This window comes from Leucoraja erinacea, chromosome 15 (genome assembly GCF_028641065.1).
Source record: "Leucoraja erinacea ecotype New England chromosome 15, Leri_hhj_1, whole genome shotgun sequence".
NCBI classification, from domain to species: domain Eukaryota; kingdom Metazoa; phylum Chordata; class Chondrichthyes; order Rajiformes; family Rajidae; genus Leucoraja; species Leucoraja erinaceus.
Genome location: NC_073391.1, coordinates 19,313,097 through 19,324,302, shown reverse-complemented (window position 1 = coordinate 19,324,302; position 11,206 = coordinate 19,313,097). Strand labels below are relative to the sequence as shown.

General features: G+C 42.0%; 1 pseudogene; it reads right to left on the bottom strand.

Moving 5' to 3' along the window:
* Positions 1-5,535: 5,535 nt before the first annotated feature.
* Positions 5,536-9,798, bottom strand: LOC129704388 (uncharacterized; annotated as a pseudogene).
* Positions 9,799-11,206: the final 1,408 nt, after the last annotated feature.

Below are 11,206 nucleotides of genomic sequence, written 5' to 3'. Positions count from 1 at the left end.
ACCTGTTTGACAATTATCAAAAATGATATCTGGTGCATATACTTCTGCACTTGTCTCTGTACCTTCTCTACAATCTCAGACATCCTATAAATTTTAATTAAAGCAGATTGCAAAGAGTAATGTGGTGATCATCCACCTTCCATTATTTACATGCCTGTTAAAAATTTCTTCAGATCATTTGGAAAACGACATTTTTCAAGAAACCACATCAATATTGCTTTGTGAGATAAAGTTCAGGAGTTCTCTCCAGCTTTGATGATGACTTTTGAAAGGAAGCAGGCAGGCCTGCCAAACATAGGGGAAATGAAGGGAAAAAAATGCCTATAATAAAACAAAAATTATCTGTGAAATGGGATTGAAAGTAAGGTGGCAGTCGACAATTTGGTTCATTTTGCTAGCTGCATCATTATTCATTGAAAAAAAACAGAACTTTAGTTGTAAAAATGCACTTGATAGAAGTCATGTGTATATTTGAAAGCTAAAAAGGTTAGCAATGTGCTTAAAGGATTATAAAGCATGATTTGCAGGCCTCTCTCCATAAAGTGCAGGTAATAATGCTGCAATATCTGGAGATGTTGACCATCTGTGGCAACGTGTTACTGATGTACCTGACAAGGGATGATATCTGGCACTCCAATGAAAATAATAAGGATGATAGCGAAAGTAATAAAGCCCAAAAAAATTACTTTTGGTATTAAATTGACATTTTATAGGCTGCCAATAAATGCTCTCGGTTAGTCTGCACTTAGACTTTAAAGATACAACGCAGAAACAGGCCGTTCGATCCACCAAATCTACGCCAGCCAGCGATCACCCCGTACACTGGCACTAGTAATCAAGACTGGGTTTCCATGTAGCCAAGCAAGGAGGAGGGGTGGCAGGGTTCAGAGATACACAGCCACGATAGCTGTCATGTGGTCAATGTTGGAAAGCCTTATTTGGAAAGAGCTCATTTGGCCAAAATTCATTCAAGTTTTTGCGGTCTTCACATGAGGTCATTCTGTTTAGAAGAATTGCAATTGACCTGTTCCCTGACGGGCACTACAGACTTTGTTCCTGTCCAGTGCTCAGTCTCAATTGGAACACAACATCCAGGAGTATCTCAGCGGGTCAGGAACATCTTTGGGGATCATTGTGCTCCAAATGTTCTGTATTATTTGAAATGTATATCCTTTATTATATTCATTTACTATATTTATTTTATGAATTTACCATAGCCTACAAAGTGAAAATGAATAATATGAAACAAACAATGAGTCATGACTTAAGACATGTTTTAAAAAGCCATTAAATGGATCAGAGTAGTTGGATTTGTATTTAGGTAAAATGTAGCAGCATCCACACTGCCATCTTTGCTTTGCTGTACTTGCGACTTCTCTCGTATTAATCTCAACAATAGCAATGAGGGAGAGCATGTAGGTTCTGCATGCAGAACCAGAAGAGTTAACCCTAATGGATGGGAATTAAAACCATGATACTTGTCAAAGCAGCATTGCCTCCATAAAATAAGTATTTATAAACATTTTGGTGGCATGGTGGCACAGCGGTAGAGTTGCTGCCTTACAGGGGCAGAGACCTGGGTTCGAACCTGACTACGGGTGCTGTCTGTACGGAGTTTTTTACCTTCTCCCTGTGACCACGTGAGTTTTCTTCGGGTGCTACCCCATCTACCTCTTCTGCCAGCTCATTCCACATACCCACAACCCTCTGTGTGGAAAAGGTTGCTCCTCAGATTCCCATTACATTTTTCCCCTTTCACCTTAAACCTATGCCCTCTGTACTTGATCCCCGTACACTGGGTAAAAGACTGTGCATCTACATTATCTATTACCCTCATAATCTTATACACCTCTATAAGATCCCCGCTCATTCTCCTGCGCTTCAAGGAATAAAATCCTAATCAACCCAACCTCTTTTTATAGTTCTGGCCCTCAAGTCCTGGCAACATTCTCGTGGACCTTCTCTGCACTTTTTCCAGCTAAAACAACATTTGTCCTGTTGCAGGGTGACCAAAACTGAACACAATACTCCAAATGTGACCTCACCAATCTCCTCTACAACTGTAACATAACATCTCAACTTATATACTCAATACCCTTACTGATGAAGGACAATGTGCTGAAAGCCTGCTTGATGCCACTTTCATGGAACAATGTACATGCACTCCTAGATCCCTCTGCTCGACAGCACTGCCCAGAGTCCTGCCATGTTTGGAGATTTTAGCTATTGGTCCACACACAATGCATTGAAGAAATGGACACAAAGTGCAGGAGTAACTCAGTGGGTCAGGAAGCATCCCTGGAGAACATGGATAGGTGACGTTTCGGGTTGAGACCCTTCTTCAGAATAAATAATAAAAATCGTATCATCCAACCTTACTGAGTAGCATCTATAGAAAGAGAAACAGAGCTAATGTTTTGTGTCTGGGACTTGAAATATTAACTATGTTTCTCTCCACAGATGTGGCCTGACCTGATGGGAGTTTATTTCAGATTTCTGCAGTGTTTTTTGATTTTCATCCATCTTTATTGCTTGGTCTTCCATTCATGATGGCCTCATTTACTGATAAGAAAATGATTTTTCTCTGATTTCCTGCATGACATAGAGAGGGTGGGAAAAATCAAGGTTGCAAGGTTGATCACCAGGTAGATCACCTGATCCCACACTTTCTCCCATCACTGGCTATTCACCGCTCACACTTTGCATGCATAGGTGGAACTGCATCTCTGATGCTGCAGCGCCATCCATTTTCCTTGAAGGCAGTGGCTTGCCTCTGACTGGGTGCTGCAATTCTATTGGGAGTCGCTGATCCCTCTCCACTCCGACAGTCCCCAGCTCCATGATGAACCCAAAGAAAGCTGAAGTGGAAGGGAGAAGACAAGAAGAAAATCTAGACCCAGCCATTGAACGAACACACTACATTATTTACTTGACTCATTACAACATTCAATATTATGGCACATTTAACAAAGACTTGGGAAAGTAGTTGATAACGATATATTGGTAGAAGATACAGATTTTTGAGTTTTCTAGCATGAAGTCTAAATTAAAAGGCCAATGGGTGAAATTTAAACAAAGATAATTAATTCAACTGGCAATATTCGCGAGAGCTGTGATGCAAAAACCTTCAGTGATGGGTGTCCCAGCATAAAGAACAAGTGCGGATTTGTTTTTGCTTTGCTCTTTTCTAAATAGAGTTAGTTCCGTATACCAGATAAGAGATAAGATCTCCTTCATTGTATGCTTTGGAAAGGGACTGTCGGAACCTTCACGAGTGCACGTATTCAGTTTACATAAAATAGGGGTGGTGCCACATCTTACCAAGATTTATTATCTGCCTGTGTTGCAGCAACATAATGATCAGCTACAAAATCTTGCATCAACACAGGTTGATTTCTTATTCAAGCAAGCTGTGTTGCAACAGCGCATCCCATCCCTGGCCCATTGAATTATTTCCTATAAAGATAGACACAAAGTGCTGGAGTAACTCAGCGGGTCAGGCAGCATCACTGGAGGAAAAGGACAGGTGACGTTTTGCGTCGGGACCCTACAGTCTGAAGAAGGGTCCTGACCTGAAACGCCACCTGTCCCTTTTCTTCAGAGATGCTGCCTAACCCGCTGAGTTGCTCCACCACTTTGTGTCAATCTTTGGTGTAACCCAGCATCTGCAGTTCCTTGTTTCCATATTTTGTGTAAAAGTCTGCTAAATGTCATTTTACCCATTTTACTGACTGGCCCATTGTCCTCTCTCGGCACTATAATGACTCTGCGACAATGACTCTATGATTCTAACGTTGTTGGTCATACCATCTGATAGCTATGATGTGGAGGAAAGAACTGCAGATGCTGCTCAGTCTGAAGAAGGGTCTCAACCCAAAATGTCACCTATTCCATTTCTCCAGAGATGCAGCCTGACCGATTGAGTTACTCCAGCATTTTGTGTCTATGATCTATGATAGCTGCTCAGTGAGGAACTGAGAAATAAAGCCAAGTGTGGCTGAATGTGTTTGGACGAGTTCGAGGCAGATCAGGAACAGAAAGTGAAATAAATAGAGAAAGGAAAGGAAGGATTAAGTCTAGAAAAAGGAGCAAAACTAGTTTAAAAAATCTAGTGAATTGATTCTTCAACTGTTGTTCAGTATATGCAGAGATGGCAGTCCCCCTGGTAATAGTCATTAGTTTTTAATATTCTGCTTGAGTTTACTGGAACATTGATGTTCAAATGCAGCACCAAAGAGGTTAGTGGAGGATACCATTTTCACAAAGCTTATGGAGGGGCAGTGTTAATCAGACAGCAACCACAGCAGTTTACCATTCACTGTGCATCCCTTCCTCAGCACTCGTTTCTGTCTACTTCGCAGGTTTATGGCATTGGGTGTTATTCTTTTGCAAATACCTCATGAAACTCTGAGCCATTACACATTCACGTGTTGTGGCCCTTTTTATCATATTTTCTAGGCAAAGTAGAATAGAATTAATTTTCCTTCATTATGTACATTAGACCATGGGAAGACTGCAGATCATCAAACTTGATAGGGGGGTTCACTGTAGTATATAGTTTGCCAAGGCAAGTTATTAGGTGCCAGTGCAGGAGACCAAAACCTTTGACACCCTGATTCTTCACCTTTTGTTTTGCCTTCTGCTCAAGTGAACCGCATGGATCAAATAATGAACAACTGAAAATTGCTTTGATTAATACATCACGTGGTTACATATTAGTAACAGAGGAAAATGTTCTTACAAAATGGGAGTAAACATTTGACCCACTGTACAGAGAATTCAAGCCTGATCTGTATCCTCGCTCTGTTGACCTGCGTTGATACAATATCCTTCGATACTTGTGGGTGGCAGGTACCTAACAGGCTCAAATTTAATATCAACAATGGCCTGTCTTTGACTTGAAGGTTATCTTCCCTTTTCTGTAAATGGAAGACGATATCTAAATAAATCAACTTTCAAAACCTTCAATGGAATCTCTTTATAACCTACTATATTTCATGGACTATTAACTTGATTTATAACCTCTCCTCATTATTCAATCCTTGGAAGCATTCAAGTGAAGCTGTGCCACACACTTTCCAAAGCCTTTGTGGCCATCTTTTAAACATAAAGATTGGACTCCACTTGCCTAATGGAATAGCTGAGAAACAATAACATTTGTATTCTTTATTTCAGATTCATGTTCATAAGACAACGGAGCAGAATTAGGCCATTTGGCTCATCATGCCTGCTCCGCCATTCGATCACGGCTGATCTATTTTCCCATCTCAACCCCGTTCTCCTGCGTCCTCCCTGTAAACTTTGATGCCCTTATTAATCAATAACCTATCAATCTCTGCTTTAAAAATACCCAATTACAGCCTCTACATCCGTCTGTGGCAATGAATTCCACAGATTCACCACCATATGGTTATAGAAATTTCTCCTCATCTCCATTCTAAAGATATGCCCTTTAAATCTGAGGCTGTGCCCTCTGGTCCTAACTCTCCTATCACTCGAAACATCCTCTCCACATCCACTCTCAAGGCCTTTCATTATTTAGTAGGTTTCAATGTGACCACTCCTCATCTTTCTAAACTCCAGCGAGTACAGGCCCAGAGTCTTCAAACACTCCGCATATATTAACCCATTCTTCTCCCGGGTCATTCATGTAAACCTACTCTGGACCCTCTCCAATGTCAGCACATCTTTCCTCAGATACAAGGCCCAAACTGCTCAAATTATTCTAAATCTGCTCTGACCAGCACCTTATAAAGCCTCAGCATTACATCCTTGCTTTTGCACCGTAAAGCAGCGAATCTACTGCTGCGCCACTGTGCTGTACCTTATCAAAGGCCTTCTGAAAATCCAGGTAAACAACATCCACTGACTCCATCGTCTATCCGACCTGTTACTTCCTCAAAGATTGATTCCAGGATACCGGGTAAGTTTTCAAACAACAGCAGATGCCGGATTATTTCAGTGACAGAGATATTATAACTATTCTCTGGCCACAGGAGAGGAAGAAATTAAATTACTTCACCAGGTTTTCCAAGAATTCAAAGAACATACTCTTTCTCTCTGCACATTCATACACCCATCCTATTTTATGCTTGGCCCTTGCTTCCACCCTCCATTCCCAACAAATTATTTCACATCCTTTCACTGAAGATTCTCCTCATTGCAACTGCAGGAGCATGTCTATCTGCTGCCCTCAGTCTACGTTCCTCCAATGTTGTTTCTCCCACTCATCGGGTACAATATTCAATGCCACTTTTGTGCATGCTCAAGATCACTCAACATACACTAATGAACTAATTCCACACTTCAGCAAAGAATGCTTCCACAAACAATATTGTTAATGAGCAGACAATCTGTTTCTGCGATATTGTTTGCTCAATAATTACCATCCAGGTTGCCAGGGATAACTTTGCTTCCTTTCTGCAGAGTACATTTTAATTGTATCCACTCAAGAGAGAAAATGGAGCTTCAGATTTACATCCAATAGATTATTCTTCAATGCTACTCGGAACCACACGTTCAGCCTTTGGTGCTCAAAGCTTTAGTGTTGAAACTTGAAATCAAAATCCATCACCTCATTCAGCCATAGCAGACATTTTTGTACCCAACTTTAAGAGGTTATTTCAAAGAGTTAAGTCTGTTAATGAAAAACATTTTGAAGCATTCTGAATTTGATTGACCTGATATTGAAAGTGCATCAGTGGACTTGCTCAGAATGCTGCTTCATAATGTTTTAATTACCAATTTATATGTGGGGTTACTTGGTTTATTCTCCCTTCTTAAGCCCTTTGCTCCTCTAGGGAGCATAGGCCATTGACAAATGTCTTCCACCTCACTCAGTTGTTGGCAGTTCTTTTGAGATCTCGCCCGTTGAGCCCACTCTCAGACATTTCTGACTGGTTTCCCGAGGGTGTGTACAATTTCTCCTTTGAATTTGTAAGTCAATGGGCTCCTGGCTTGTTCTTTTCCACAGGTCCACATTGCGTACTTTGTCTCTCCACCAGATGTTAAGTATTCTCCTAAGGCAGGTGTTAATGAATGTTGGCAGCCTGTTTGTATAGTGTTTTTAGTTGATTTCCATGTCTCTGATCCATACATCATCACCTGTTTCACATTTGTGTTAAAGATGTGTATTTTGATTGAGGTATTTTGAGCTCCAGATCTTCCTGAGCATGTTAAACACCGCCCTAGCCTTATTGATTCTACTTTTTACATCTTCCCCTGCCCCTCCGGTGATGTCCACAACACTGCCCAGGTATGTGTCTACCTCCTCTAGAGCAGTGTTGTGCATAAGGATAGGGTTGCTGGTTTTGGAGTGGATCCTCATCACCTGTGTCTTTGCTGTGTTGGGTGTAAGATCAAGTTTTGTTGCAGCTTGTGAGAGTCTGTCTGTCTTCTCTTCCATTTGTATCTGTATGTGTGAAAGGAGCGCTATGTCATCTGCAAAGTCAAGATCATCGAGCTGCTCCCACATTGTCCACTGAATTCCATTTCTTTTCCCTTCAGTAGTTTCCATCATAATCCAGTCAATTGCCAGGAGGAACAGGAATGGTGACAATAGACATCCCTACTTGATGCCCGTCCTGACACTAAAGCTCTGAGAGAGCTGGCCTGCAGGCATAACTTTGCATGAGGTTCCATCATATGAGTTCTTGATTAAGTTTATGATCTTGGTGGGATTTCCATAGTGGTCCATTAGGCGCCATAGTGTTGTCCTGTCTAAGCTGTCAAATGCTTTCTCAAAGTCGATGAAGTTGATGTATTCCATTCCATAGACTGCTGAATGATGATGCGTAATGTTGCTGTGTGGTCTGTGCTTGAGCGATCCTTCCTGAATCCTGCTTGCTGGTCCCGTAGCCTCTTGTCTACAGCCTCCAGAAGACGGTTGAGGATGACCTGGTTGAGAATTTAACTGGGTACAGAAAGTAGGGTGATCCCTCGGTAGTTGTCACATTTTCTTATGTCACCTTTTTTTGGCAGTTTCACGATGCATCCCTCTGCCCATTCTGTGGGTGTCTTTTCCTCTTCCCAAATTCTCCCAAAAAAGCCATAGAGCAGGTCCGTTGATGAGTCTATATCTACTTTCAGGGCTTCAGGTGGAATATTTCCAGGGCCAGCAGCCTTTCCAGTTTTCTGTTGCTTGATTGCAGCCTTTATTTCTGATTTTGTTGGTCTGTCACTCTTAATTTTTAGCGGCATCCTGGCTTTGGGAATGTGTGTCTGTACAGCCAGTGGTGGTCTGTTTAGGACTTCTTCAAAATGTTCTACCCATCTGTCGAGCTGCGCCTCTTGGGTTGAAAGCAGCTGACCGTTCCTGTCTGTAATTGGTTTATTACTATGCAGATATGTCCCGGACAATTTCCTTGTGATGGTATATAACTCCCTCATGTTCCTTTGAGTCGCCATAATTTCTCCCTCTTTGGCTAGCCTCTCCACCCGTGTTCTCTTGTCCCTCACGACGTTCTTGCGCACTTCTTTGTGACGTCTGTTGTACTCCTTTTGGGCTAAAGTTTTTTTCAGCTCTTGTCCTTGAGTTGTTCACTTTCTCCTTTAACTTTCTCCTCTGTTGGATTATGTTGAGGGTTTCTGGTGTAATCCACTCTTTGTGCTTTTGGGTGCTTCTCCCTCGGGCCTCCTCACAGCTTGAGCTCCAAGCAGCCTTTAAGTGTTCCCACTCCTCATTTATTGTCCATCCTTCTTTCTTCCTCCGCTGTAGCTCTGTGTTTTCCCTTGAGAGGGTATCCTTGAACTTCTTTACCACTTGAGTACTAGTGAGGTATTCGATGTTGCATTTAGCTCTTTCACTTTTGGCCTGGTGGTGTCTCTTCAGCCTTAGCTTGAATTTCCCAACCACGATGTAGTGGTCTGAAGCTGCATCTGCTCCTCTTCTTGTTCTGACATCTTCCATGGACCTTCTGAACTTTTTACAGATCCCGATGTGGTCGATTTGATTTCCTGTAACATGATCTGATGACACCTAAGTTGTTTTGTAGATTGTTTTATGAGGGAATAACCTTCCCCCAATCACTAGGTTATTGTTAACACAGGTCTCAGCAAACATCTCGCCATTTTCATTCATTTTCCCCACTCCATGCTTTCCCATTACTGCCTCATACCCCTCGTTTTGGCCTCCAACCTTAGCTTGAAGTCACCCATCAGGATAATGAGGTCTCTGCCTCCAATACTACCAAGTGGGTGGTTCACGCTGTCATAGAACCTGCCTTTGACCTCATCCTCTGCATCATTGGTGGGTGCATAACATTGGATTATGTGGGCTTTCACTCTCTTGTTGTTGGTTTTGAAGGTTGCGGAGATGAGGCAAGAGCTGACAGGTTCCCATGCTGTTAGATCCTTTCTAGCGTCCTCCGTCATCATGATGGCCACTCCCTCTGTATGTTTCGCTCCTTCCTCTTCCTGACCGGAGTAGATAATGGACTGCCCGCTGACCAATTTGATCTCCTCTGACTGTGTCCATCCTGTTTCAGCCAAGCCCAGGACTAAGAGATTGTAGCGAACCATTTTGTTGGAAATTGTGGCAGCCTTGCCTGCCTGGAACCTGGTTCGTATGTTCCATGTCCCCACAAGGATGGATTTATTTGGCGTCAGTAGGTGTGTCAGCTTCCCAACGCCCTTGTGAGTTTGGCTGGGACGTGTCATGTTCCCCATCGCTGGGGCACCTTCTTCAACCAAGTGTGTAATTTGGTTTGCATTCGTCAATGTTTCTGTAATACACACTTTTTTTCGAGGCGGGGTAGTTAACCCCACACCCAACCCCCAACCTGGAGGACCAGGGACTGCTTTGTCTGCCTCCTCACCCACTTTGTCTGCCTCCTCACCCACTTCCTCTGCCTCCTCACCTGGTTGAACCTGCCAGGGAAATGAAACCCCATCTGACATAGCTCTCAGGATCACTGGAGTACACAAGCCTCTCCTCCACGTCAAGGTTGCAGTCCAGGAGACGACTTGGTTTATTGGCTTACTGTAAATTACACCAATTGTAGTTGGGTGGTAGATGAATCATAGTGATCTGGTTGTGAGAAAAAGTTGGGGAAATGGAACTGATAGAATTGCTCTGATAACTGGCATTGAGTCAGTGCACCATTGCCTCATTTTATGGTGCAAGTATATATGATATATGAAAATATGTGTCAGATATTTTCAGAATTGTAACCTATTTGGGGGCATAGAGCAAGAATGAAAGAAAGGAAGATTGGGAGAAAGAGCAAAAGAAAGTGAAGGATCAAACAATATGAAGAGTGAAAGAAACAGAAAAAGTGAGCAAGTGAGCAGGATGAGCAGAGGAAAATGGCAAAAGAAGGTGAAAAAGAATGAAGGAGTAAATCAAAGAATAAAGAGTAAAGAAAAAGTGAATACAAACAGGGGAAAGAAATGAAAGAGGAAAAGAGCAAAAGAAGATGAAAGAGTGAAGGAGCAAATCAAAGAATAAAAACTGGGAAATTTAAAAAAAGCAATTGATTGGAAGAACAAGAACAAGGCAGAGAGGAAAGATAAAAATGAAAGAGAAAGAGAAAGAAGCAATTATATAAGACTACTCCCCTGAAAAGAGTTGATGTAGATTAAAGTGGAATGCTATTCATTTCTCCATCTCTCGGGCAGTCAGTCAGATGTTTGGTCCACGTTTGATATGCACTTATTTTAGATGCCCTCCCACTTGATGCAATAATCTAAATCCCTAGAACCCGTGATGAAAACCACAGGCACAATCTTTTGGTCCCAATTCTCACTAAAATTCCCCAGGATTAATTTCAGCAGGCCATTTAATTTTAATTATTTGATTATATCTATCTAACATATCTAGTATTGGTCATTCTGCCAGAAATCTATTTAACTCTACATAAAGAATGTGTGGATTTAAGCCTGTCTTGGGAAATATTGGGACTGTATTTCACCCTCCAAAAACGACTCTGTCCACAGGTTAGTCGGTACATGTTTACCCTGTGCACAAACATTGAAATGTTGATATTGCCAGAACTTTGTGTAACATAAATTGTCTTGGCTATAACTTACACTATGCCATATAGTAATTAACTCCAGCCAGTGTATCTGAGTGCAGCTTGAATCTGATAACAGGCGCCTTTGAAACTGGGGACAAGAAACCATCTGTTGGAAGTGAGTTTACTTAATGCTCAACAATCCATGCCTCACACACCCTTCCATCTCACTCAGGTACAAATACATTTTGATA